General features: G+C 46.5%; 1 protein-coding gene and 1 long non-coding RNA gene across 3 annotated transcripts in view; both read left to right on the forward strand.

Moving 5' to 3' along the window:
* Positions 1-12,027, forward strand: part of Rora (RAR-related orphan receptor A) — a 733,021-nt gene that overhangs the window by 143,157 nt on the left and 577,837 nt on the right.
* LOC120094342 (uncharacterized) overlaps positions 1-12,027 on the forward strand; it is a 235,481-nt gene that overhangs the window by 110,369 nt on the left and 113,085 nt on the right. The window contains exon 1 of the long non-coding RNA XR_005488663.2: positions 1-12,027. This exon is cut by the window's left edge and continues 110,369 nt beyond it; it is cut by the window's right edge and continues 52,260 nt beyond it. This is a non-coding gene — a long non-coding RNA (uncharacterized LOC120094342).

The raw sequence follows: 12,027 nt of genomic DNA on the forward strand, positions 1-12,027 counted from the left end.
CCACTCATGACCCAGGCTCTAGGCCTGGTTCTTGGAGCTCTGACAGCACTGCAGATTTGAAAGTAAGGAAGTCAATGGTGGGACTGTAGGCCAGAGCGGTTTTGATGGGATGGATAACTGGTGCTTCAGAAGCTGGTATAGTCGGTAACTCCCGAGCTGGCCTAGAAATGGCTTGCTAACAGAAGACATCTGTGCCTCTCTACTTTACAAGCACCGTGACAATCTCCACAAGCCAAAAGGTTTGAGGAACTGTAACATTTATGGCTCCCTGGCCATAAATTCATGCGGAGCACATGAAAATGCCACCCCGTGGGGTTATGGCAGGGATGCAGAACTGCAAACATCTGCACATGGGCAGTAAAGCTAACCTCTGGTGCGCGGCACTCCACTGTTGCCGACATATATTAACATTAGTGACAATTGAATGTGATTATCTGTGATGCCATTTTATCTGCCAGCTGCAGACTTATGACTCCTAAAGATCCCATTCACCCCTTTCCTCATATGTTGTTTTTATGTGACTCAAATTGTATGCAGGGATTCATGATGACTATGGGCTTCTCTCTTACTTCTTAGTGGATACAGACTGTGTATAAATTTCCAGTACTTAAATTGATTGTAGCTTTTGGATGAAATAGGCCCCTCCAAAGTTCGTGTAGCAGCTGAGGGAACGGCAAAGGATCGTTGTTTTATGTTCGAGGACCCACTGAGAGCTTGGGGAAAGGAATATATTTTGACACTGGTGGGCAGGGCTTGGGGGGCCAACAAATTTCTGAATTAATTTTTATGTTATTTGTTTGGAGTTTGTGATTAATATGTCACACGTCAAGGTTTAAATCTCTGATATTTCTTTTCAATTACTGAAGTTGGGTTTATGAAGTTTTTCTGGGCGAGAGAGTCAATTCTTCAGACTTTGCCACTTATGTAATTTCCATAACAATTACTGACTACCATCGTTGTAGAGACGAAACAACATAGGCAATCTATAAGCAAATGAGCATGGCTTCCTTGAAGTAAAATTTTATTTGTGAAAATAGGCAGCGTGATAATATTGGTTGAACCTTGACTCAAACACAAGCTGATATGTCAGGTTATTGGGAAAATTAGGAAGACTTTAGAACTTTTGGGAATGGACCCATCTCTGAGGCTCATTCCGGTTGACAATATCCAAAACAGCCAAAACCAACTTGTGCATGCTTGCATGGGAGTTTGCACATGTGTTTGTGGGTTTGACTGTGTGTGTGCATGTGAAGGTTGGAGGTAAAATATGGTCTTCACATTATTTTTAGAGATGTGTTACTATTGATATTATTTTGAATTTTATTATTTTAATGGTGTATGTTTGCATGAGTGCGATGTCTGTGGATGCCAGAAGGGAGTAGAAGGCATTGAATCCCCCTGGACCTGGAGTGGGTTTGGGGCGGCCCTTTGGAAGATCGGCAAGTGCCCCTAACCACTGGACTCTCTCTCCCTCACACTGCTTGTCTCCGTGCTTGTGTGCACGTATGTCCTTCACTGTGCCTTTTTCCTGTCCTTATTAAGTCTTGCTTAATTCTATGGGTTGGCGTGAGCTCTTGCTTTCAGATAAGTAGAACTCCACACTAGGTTCAAATCCTCAGGCATCTGAGGGCAAGCGATGCTTAGCTTCCCGGGCCGTCTTGACACATCGGGCTGCTTGCTCAGGCTGATGTTTGACCTCACACCAGGCTGCTTCACTGAGAGAATGGGCTGAGGCTGGGTTTTGCAAATATTTGTTGGATGGTAGCTTCCAAGTGGCAGAAAGGTTTCTAGTGTTGCAGTTTGGACAAGATTATAGAGAACGGGGAACAACGTCGCTATGACAGTGTTGGTGTTGCCTTTCTACTGTGGTGGAGCAATAGTGTATGGTCTTCAATCAGTCTGAGAGACTACCACTCATATTGCACTAGAACCAGGGACTGAGGCAGTCAGCCAGCCTGGACCTAGGCGAGCAGCCTCAGCACATGACACCTAGAGACTTTCTTCTGATCCCTACTTGGCCACGTGAAGATGGTCCTATCTTGTAATTTCAAGTGCACTCGCATGGGTAGCAACTACTGACAACTGTAAGGTAAGCCAAGTAGACTCTTCTCTCCTATCATCATCTTAGCAGTAAGTGACTCAGAAGATGAGACGAGAGAAATCCTGGGAGGGAAGAAGGAAGCTCCACCACCACTACAGCTCTTTGTGGGACTTTTTCCTATGATCAGAATCAAATAGTTTTGATGGCTCATTGCCTCACTAGAGTAGAGCAGACCGCCATTAGGGGTGAAAGCTTCCTTGGGTTAGTTGTTCTTGGTATTGGTACTCAACCTTGCAGCATGAACATCACCAAGAAGCACCTCAGAAAAGGGAACGTTGTGCTTGGAGGGATTTCTCAGAGCACCGCCTGATCTTCCAGAGAACCCACGTTTGATTCCCAGCATTCATGTCAGCTCACAACTATCACTCCAGTTCCAAGGATCTGATTGATGCCTTGTTCTAGCCTGTGTACACACTATATGCACATGGTGTACAAACATGAATGCAAATAAAATACTAATAAACATAAAATACCAGAAAATAAATCTCTTAAAAATGTTAAAAGAAAGAAATGGGAATTTTCAGGATTTGAAGTCAAACTGCAGACAGAGTCCAGAATCCCCATTTGGGCTAAGGATCTGTCCTAACCAGACCTGCATGCACTTGGTTACACATAACCAGTTTGAGTCCACTACCACCAGCCTTCTCACCCAACCAGATCCCTTGTCCAGGCAATGACCTCTGTGACACACATACCACATTAGGGCTATGTGTACAGCCCAACGTAAGATTCTTAGTTAAAAGCCTAAGAGTTTTATTTTCTTTTTCCAATTCTGCCAGCCACAATACCTCTCTGAGTACTTGGAAAGAAGGTTGAGAGTGGGCCAAGGTTTGCATAGGCTTGTGAAGGAGACCTTTCCTCTTTCCCTGAACGGCCTTTCCACAGCCCCACCCCAGTTCCCAGGGAACTTCTTTTAAATGAAAGGCCCCTTCCCTGCAAAAGCCTAAGGACTCATCAGTAAGAAAGGAGAGGGGGGGGAGGAGGGGAAAGAGAAGGAAGAGGAAGAATGGACCCTTCATCATGTGATCATGGGAATTAAAGGTTAATATTTCGGGTCACTTGGGGATAATGCAGCCAGTCTGGAGAGGGAAACATACACAGAACACACACACACACACACACACACACACACACACACACACACACACACACATGCACACATGCACACATGCCCAGGCACGTGCATACACAACATAAACAGATTGCCGAGACTCGTGGCAGAAAACAAACAACACAGGGAGAAAATCGAAGGAGATGGGCGGAACAGAAAGGGCCTGCATTCTGAATAGGTGGTTCGGATTCCAGAATGATCTGTTTCCTAAACACTTTTGGTGAAGTGGTGTACACAGTGACAGAGCAGAACAGCTGCCTCGCTGACTTGGTGAATTGCTCTGTTTCAGAACTCCTAGCTCCCTCTCCTCCAGGCATCTGTTACTGAGAACACTTGAAGGTTCTGCCAAGAGATCTCAAACTGGCAACGGAAGGCTTGGAATTCAGAAAACGGGGGAGGGAGGCGCATGTGCATCACATCCTCAGACACAGCGGTGCTCCTTACCTCCTGAGAGGACTGAGGGCGTCCTGGGGAGAGATGTGGAGATGTCCCCATGTTTATATACCTCTCATAAAGGTCATATAACTCAGCTCTATTCCTTTGATTGTTCTTTTATTTATATGAACGTATGCGTATCTGTGTCAGTACATACATATGTGCATGCGTGTGTTTCGATGTCCATGGAGCCAGGTGTTGGGTCCCCTGCATCTGGAGTTACAAATTACACAACTGAACTCATCAGTTGCAAGCCATTGGATGTGTTGGGAACTGGACACCCATCCTCTGTAAGAGTACTCTTAACCACTGAGCGATCCCTCCAACTGGTATTTTGTTTTTAATCATTAATTTATTTACTGCGTGTGGTGGGTGCCCACGGCAATCATGTGGCAGTCAGAGGCCAGCTTGCTATAGTCATTTCTCTCTTTCTCACTGTGTGGCTTCCAGGGATCAAATTCAGGTCATTAGGTTTAGCAGCAAAGTACCTTTACCCACTGAGCCATCTTGCAAGTCCAACTCTAGCTCTTTTGATTATTCTTGGGCTGCAGGGAAACTTCAGCAAGACAGTAGCTGGCTTTTCCCAGAGACATGATGAAATTGTATCTGGATTGTATACAGAATGCACCTAGGTCCTCCCATGATGTGAGGGAGGACTGTTCAAGAATGGTTAGTGGAGTCACAGGAGACTTGTGCTATTCCAAAGGACCAAGCAAAGGCTGAATAGACCAGAACAGTCCAGAATTGAGAGAGGAAGTGATGTTGGCTTTCACTGTGAGACTTGGCAGAGAACCCAAGTGAGGAGAATGGCTTGCATGGCCAATGTGCCCTGAGGATGCTTTGCCTTTGTCCCTTGCTTGCCCTTTCCATCTTCGATGTGAGGGAGCTGCCTCTCACGCTTACCCTAGCTGAGATCTGGCCTTACTCCTTATTAATGAAAGAAAGGAAAACAAAGCACAGCTCCCCTAAGGTATGTACCTGAAATCACTCACTTTAGACTTCTTTCTAGTGCCTTCCATTTTCCCTCATCTGTATTTGATCAACCAGAGAGGTCTCTGTTTTCTCCTGCGTGGAGTGGGTAGTAATGTTTATCTTCCCTGTGATTAAGTGTAGGAAGAATCACTTATTTGTGGTCATGCCTTCAGGGGGTTAGCTCACATTCATTTGTTCCCCTCAGCTTGGGCAGAACATCAAGGTTGGGGACATGTATTGAAACATTGCTTACTTTTTGGTTCCATGACTGGGAGATAGGGGACAGAATGCAAGACAGACAATAGCCAGGGGTAAGACATACGTCCAAGGTCTAACCCTAGGGGACTTACTTCCCCTAGGTAGCTCACATTTCCCAACATAGAACCACTGTCTGGGGACTAAGTATTCAAAACCTAAACCAGTGATGGGGAATCATATGCAGTCAGAGCAGACTTCTGCTTGTCTCACACGAAGAGACTTTGTTTTCTTGGGGAACCCCTCTGGGCAGGTGTATCTCAGAGAGCTGGGAGGAGGTGTAATCTGAAGGGGCTGTTTCTTCCTTCCTAATCCCCCTGACCCAGCACCACAGAATGATAGAATCCTCCTCAGATGAGTAAATACTAAACAGCTGCTGGTGGTCTCGGTGTATGTTAGAGTTATTTGACTCAGTTTAAATTGGGCATTTCCTGAACTAAAGGATTTGATAAAACATGTTGGGCTTTCGACCATAGATTTGCAGCCTCAGATTTGGAATGAATCACCCCATTCCAGGAAGCCAGTGAGCATGGACACCTTTGGAAGGGAGTACTGCTTGGTGGCCCAACAACCGGAAGGAAGAAGTCAATCCACCCTTTTGTCCAATACCTTCTGGGACCAGGGATTTGCTGTTTAATGTCCTTTATCTCCTGCTTTGGACTCTGCCTAGTCACTGTGACAGTAGCTGGTAGGGTCCATTGAGATGCTCTCTCAGGATGGAAAAGGGAAGTCATGGCTCCCTTAGGGATGGTCCGTGGCTTCGTGTCCTCCTGTTGCAGAGGTTGAGGGAAGAGCCCTGCAAATCAGCCAGGTGCTGCAACCCATCTGCCAGACACAATGCTCACAGCAATCCCTCACTTTGCGAGAGGGATACTTTTAGGGTCTCAGATGCCGGCTCACCAGCAAGCCAGAAAAGAAGGTTTTGTTTGGAACAGAACATCAAATGAGGGATTAGGAGCCCTTCAATGTAATGCCCCAAATTAAACTTAGTCTAAGTCCCATGGGCAGGAACCAGGTAACTTCCTGGAATGCCGGAAGTTGTAGTTCTTGGGAAATAAAGTTTCAAGGGGAAAGTACAATAACCTATATGCTTGCCTTATTTTTCATCAGTAATTTATTTTTTTATTCACTTTCCATCCTGATTGCAGTCCCTCTTCTCCCAGTCCTGCCCTTACAAATCCCTCCCCCCACTATCCCCTAAGGGGAAGCCCCCTTGAGAACTACCCCACCCTGGGACATCTAGTCCCAGAAGGACTACTAAGCATATCCTCTCCTGCTGAGGCCTAACCAGGCAGTCCAAGTAGGGGAAAGGGATCCAGTGGCAGGCACAGAGTCAGAGACCGTCCCTGCTCCAATTGTTAGGGGACCCACAAGAAGACCATGCTGCATGTCCACTACAAGTGCGTAGGTGGCCTAGGTCCAGCCCCTGCTGTTCTTTGGTTGGTGATTTAGTCTCTGTGAGGTCCCATGGACCCAGGTTAGTTGACTCTGTGGGTCTTTTTGTGGCATCCTTGACCCTCTCAGGCTCACTCAACTCTCCTCCACTCTTCCACAAGGCTCCCTGAGCTCTGCCTGATGTTTAGCTGTGGCTCTCTGCATCTGTTTCCATCAGCGGCTGGATGAGGCCTCTCAGGAGACAGTCATGCTAGGTTCCTGTCTGCAAGCATAGCCGAGTATCATTAATAGTGGCTGAGGTTGGCTCTCTCACATGGGCTGGGTCTCAACTTGGGGTAGTCATTGGTTGGCTGCCCTTATAAGCCATTGCAACAAGTGTCTTGAGGCCATTTTCAGCTGGGAAATTCCAGAGAATGGTCCTGACTAAAATATATCTCTTGGACAGCATTTAATATTTAATAAATGTTTGCTTTAAATTGCCACAAAATGGTAGAGTTGTTTTTTTTGGGGGGGGTGATACTCATAGGATTTACAGCATCCAAATCTGCTTCTCTTATGTTGTCTGGGGAGTTTATCTGTGCTCCCTCCCCTCCACTGTTTCTCTCCTCCAAGTCGTGGACTGGACTGCAATTAGATGCTTGGTCAACTAACTCTTCCCTTGACAACCCTATAGGATTCTTTGGCTCATTATTCCATTGGCAAAATAGAATAATTTTATTTTAGCTCTCCTCTTAGAATTCTAGAATTCCCTAGCTACAAGAATTCGAAGGAAATTATCAATGGGGCTTTATTTATAAGTAGAGTGTAGCGTTAAAAGAGGTTGATAGAACTCTTCCCTGAAGGACCAACATCACAGCATCAACTCAGTCCCCATGAGGATCTGGAAAGAGCGCAGTTACCACTAAGAGGGGCTAGAGAGTCTGTCCCCAAGTGTGCCACATGCAGAGGTCCCAGCTGACCTAGGAAGCGAGTGTGTCTTATGCCTGAGATTCGAAAATGATTAGTACAACTGAAGCCCTAGAGGTGAATCTCCGATGTGCCAGTCTTCTAGAATATTCCTGCAACTATTGGCAGGGCTAATTATTGCTGGTGAATGCATGTAAGACCCACTAATCCTAGTCTTCTGGGAGATTTCAGCACCTGCTATAGTTTTCTATGAAAAGTAATAGAAAATCAAGGAAGGTAATCATATTAAGATATGATGTCCCTAAAATCAACTATATTCAACAATCTGACTAAATATGTGTGTGTGTATGTGTGTGTGTGTGTATCTAAGCTTGTAAATAATTTATAAAATGACTCACCCTCCTGCCTTTCTATAAACTGTATCTAGTCCATCTCCCTTTTCCAAATATAAACCCCTAAAGGTTATGAGCACTCCTATATTTGAAGCAGTAAGGAGCAACAAAGTTATCCTTTTCTGGTTTCTGTGTGCCCAGGGGCTGCTCTCCCCAGGAGAGAAGATGAAATGGCTCAGTGCCTTCAGACCTTTAGAAAACACCTCTTGGGGGTCAGCACCTTGGTTCCACCGCTGTGCCAGGGCTGTCATGTGTGACACTCTAAGGTGCTGACACTCTAAGGTGCTTCCCAGAAATGGGTATGGACTTTGGGATGGTACAGGGGGCTTTGAAGAGTGGAAATTTTATCAGTCCTGTGACTGTTCACTTTATTACTTTCTTCCTGTGTGAAATGTCTGCAGACGCAGAGGGAGAGACGCTGGCCAGACTGTGAGTCAAAGGGAAAGCTCATAAAACGGTTGTAATTCTAGAAGCTGCAGTCCTGTCCCTATCTCTTCTTGTTGGGGTAGGGAAGAAACCCTAGTCTGCATCAGCTCCCAGCAAAGGAGGAAGATACTGTTACTAATGGTTGCACTGACCTCAATTCTTGCCACGTTTATTTATGCCCAGTATACACATCTGAAGGGCTACACCCATATCTAGCAATGGTGATCTTACTCAGAGAGAGCAAACCAGGCCACATTGCGTCCTCCATGCCCATCACGAGCAGACAAGCAGCAAGCAGCTGATGTGGTAGAAAGGGCTCAGCATGGCACCGTCACCGTGCCTGCGTGGTACCCAGAGATTGCATGATGCCAGTCCTAGGAGAGGCCAACAGAATTTGATGCCTCTTTGAGCCACTCCTATCTTTGCTAATGGCAGATTTATGCAGGTTCGCACATGTTATCCACGTGTACACATCCATTCCTCTTCCAAACAAGTGACCACTGAGCATCTGCTGCTGTCTGTTATTGAGCCCAGCATGAGGAGCACAGTCAGTGACAGAGCAGGACACTCAGTGTCCCCTTCTCACCTGGGCTCATCGACATGAGTCGTGCACACACACAAGCACACATGGCGGGCAGGGGGCTTGCATCCTGAAGTGGATTCAAAGACAACTTTAGTGCCATCATTTGGGTCTTGCAGTTGCTTTATTTTCTCTAATCTTTGCTTTCTGAGGGGCTGGAAATAAAGCTCAGGGACAGAGTGCTTGACTAGTATGTACAAGGTCCTGAGTTTGTCATCCCAGCATCTCAAAACACAAACAAGGTAAGACATGAAATTTAATTTGTCCCTGTTTCATGGGGAAAAGATGGGAAAAGGTCTAACATTGATTCCAGAACCCTGGGTTTCCTTAAGCCTTTTGTATTAGTAGCACAGGAGCTTGTCAGCATATCCATTCTGGTGTCTTTCTCTCTTTCTTTAAAAGAGAAAAATGTATTGCTTTATTTATGTATGTGAGTGTCTCTGGGTGAGTGAGTACCACATGGGTGCAGGGGTCCGTAGAAGCCAGAAGAGGCCCTCGGATCCCTTGGAGCTAGAGTTACAGAGGGGGTCATGAGCTACTTAACTGGGTGCTGGGAACCTAGATTGGGTCCTCGGGAAGAGCTGCAAGTGGTCCCGTCAGCTAAGCTATCTGTGGTCTTCCTCTAAACTGATACCTAGCCCTTCCTCCATTTCATTCTCCCATTCTCCAATAGAGACCCTTGGATGACACCTGGCACCATCTACAGTTAAAGATGGCTTCTGCCACTGACAAAGCCTGTGGCTGCGCTTTGAGAAGTGTGTTCTCCACTCAAAGGTGCCCCTTTGCCCACTGATCCCCTCACAGTGTTCCCTCCATTTAAGACAGACACGGCCTCAATAGAGGCTGTTCTAGTGTTTTCCTTGCTTCCCTGTGCTGAATTACAGCCCCAGTCAACGGCCCACTTGTGTGTAATTCAAGAAGCAATTATGGGCTTTTTGCTTTGAACAAGCAAGGGAGGGGGTAGAATGAAAGATGATCATTACCCTACTATTCCTCTGCTTTAGCCAAACAGTTCACAGAGCCTTGATGAGAGTCACGGGCCTGGAAAGAGTTGGGGGGTGAGGTGGGGAGGGGCTGCCTTCTACAACCACGCCTGCCTGCCTGTCAGAGCTACCAGAAGGCAGTGAAGGGACTCATCCACCATTAGGTTGAGGGACACAAGCTGACTTTAGAATTATGTTTAAATACAATTGTAATGTTTGCACCATGATCCACAGCCTGGTGATGCTATCGCTGCAAATTAAAATGTGCAAACTTCAGAGCCCTCCCAAGGAAGCTCGCAGTCTCTGCTGTAAGCCTTTTGTTTTATTCTGTGGGATTTACTCTAATCTGAAAATGGCAGCCTTATCTCTCTGAGCGAGGCCACATGAATGGTGTCTATCTTTAGTTTCTCTATTCCTAGAGGGTAGGGGCTTTTATCTCTCGGATCCCACAGGGTCTCTAACAGAGCTGGCGACTGAAGCTGCTTAAATATTTTTGTTGCGATGATCAAGGGATGGCCTTCTTACTTACTGTTTGCTTCATAAGTACATCTGCCACATGTGGAGCAATAGATGACACTCTGGGAAGAGAAAGCCACCGAATGTCAGCGCTTCACCAATGTGCTCAAATGCCCACTCTGCACGCCCCCTCCCCAACAGTAGCAGCAACAGCAGCAACGGAGAATGTGTTTAAAATGTACGTTATGAAGCTGGTTGGATAGCTCAGTGGATAAAGTACTTGCCACCCAAGCTTGACGGCCTGTGGTCCATTTCCAGTGCCCATGTGATGTGCCTGGCATGGTAATGCTTCCTTATAACTTCAGAACAGGGTAGGTTAGAGACAGATCCCTGGGGCTCACTAGCCAACAAGGCTAGCTTGTTTGACGAGCTCCAGGTTCAGTGAGAGAACCCATCTCAGTCAGCAAGGTAATTGGTGCCTGAAGAGGGATACCAGAGCTTGATCTCAGGTCTGCACACAGGGTTCATCTATGTGTGCATGCACCCAAACACAGTGTGTGTGTGTGTGTGTGTGTGTGTGTGTGTGTGTGTGAGAGAGAGAGAGAGAGAGAGAGAGAGAGAGAGAGAGAGAAAGAGAGAGAATGCACACATACCCACCTGTACATAAATGAGCAAATGAATAAGTACAGTCTTTGGCTTACCCTCTGTGGGGTCCAGACCACCCAAGTGGTGCTGGCTAAGCTCATGTGTCAGAAGAACTAGCCTCTAAGTCCACACTGGATTGAGCAGCTCCAGAAAGCTCATCAAAGCCACATGGGGCAGGTGTGAAATGGGGTGGCTCTTACCTTGACCTGAATGTCTCCTTGCTTCTCCACTGAGTATGCATGCCCCAGCAGGGCAGGACACTAATTCTTGTTCAACATCTGAGCAGCTGTGAGGTGCTAAGGTTAGACCAGGAAGACTCAGGTCAATGTGTTGCTCTGCTCCAGTAGCTTGGAGACTCTGGGAAAACCCATTAACCTCATTAAACTCAACTGGACCTGAGTTTTCCCATTTCACGAATGGAGATAATTTTATCCGTCCTGGGTGATTCATAGGACGTTCTGATCTGTTGAGACTTCACTTTGCCTCCGGAATGACTGAAGGTGGTCTGCCATTAAGGATGACAGCTCAGTGTCCAAGCAAAGGACTTCATTAACTTATGACACATTTGCATGCCTGTACATGCAAACACACGTATGTAAACACTCTCTGTGGCTTCTCTAGTAAGGAGCAACAGGACTTTGGCTGAGTCCGATCAACCTAAGTAAGACTTCTCTCCTTCATCCTGAGACTCCAAGTTCAGTTACTCAGGCAGCCAGCCTGTCCAGGAACAACTAGAACCCTGAGTTTGGTAATACTTGGTAATGTCCAGAGTGTGAGGACCACATAGAGGCCAGAACCTGAAGGATGCCTGCCAAATATTGATGCCAGTAGTCGTGAAAGTTGCCTTATCTCTGGGCAGGGATGGGACTTGGTTGTAGCAGATGTGGGCAGCTGGTTAGCTCAGTGTCTGCTCTGTCTGTGCCAAGGCTATTGGAAAGGGAGAGGACAGAAGAGAAGGAATCCTGAGAAGTCTCATGTCAAGGCTGAATGGAAATGAGTTGTCATACAGAAAGGGACCTGCATCCAAAGGGAGCTCAGGGGCAGTGGATGGATTATTAAAGCTGCCTGGTGTTTTGATTCACTTTTGAGTCCTCTGGAGGCTGTTGAACAACTGAGTTTGCTGAGTTTAAGCTGCCAAAAATGGGCCAAGTGCGGTCCTGCACACCAGTGGTCTTGAGAGACCAATGAGGAAGAATACAAGTTCAAGGCCATCCTGGGCTACACAGCAAGATCCTATTGCAAATGAAACAAACTCCAACATCCAAGCGATGCATGCGCCCTGCTGGGATCTGACAGCACATTAGAAACCCTGATCTCATTGCTAGGTGGATCCAAAGCAGTGCTTTCTCACCCCAGTGTGTAAAACAATA

The sequence above is a fragment of the Rattus norvegicus genome, chromosome 8 (genome assembly GCF_036323735.1).
Source record: "Rattus norvegicus strain BN/NHsdMcwi chromosome 8, GRCr8, whole genome shotgun sequence".
In the NCBI taxonomy this organism is placed as follows: Eukaryota; Metazoa; Chordata; class Mammalia; order Rodentia; family Muridae; genus Rattus; species Rattus norvegicus.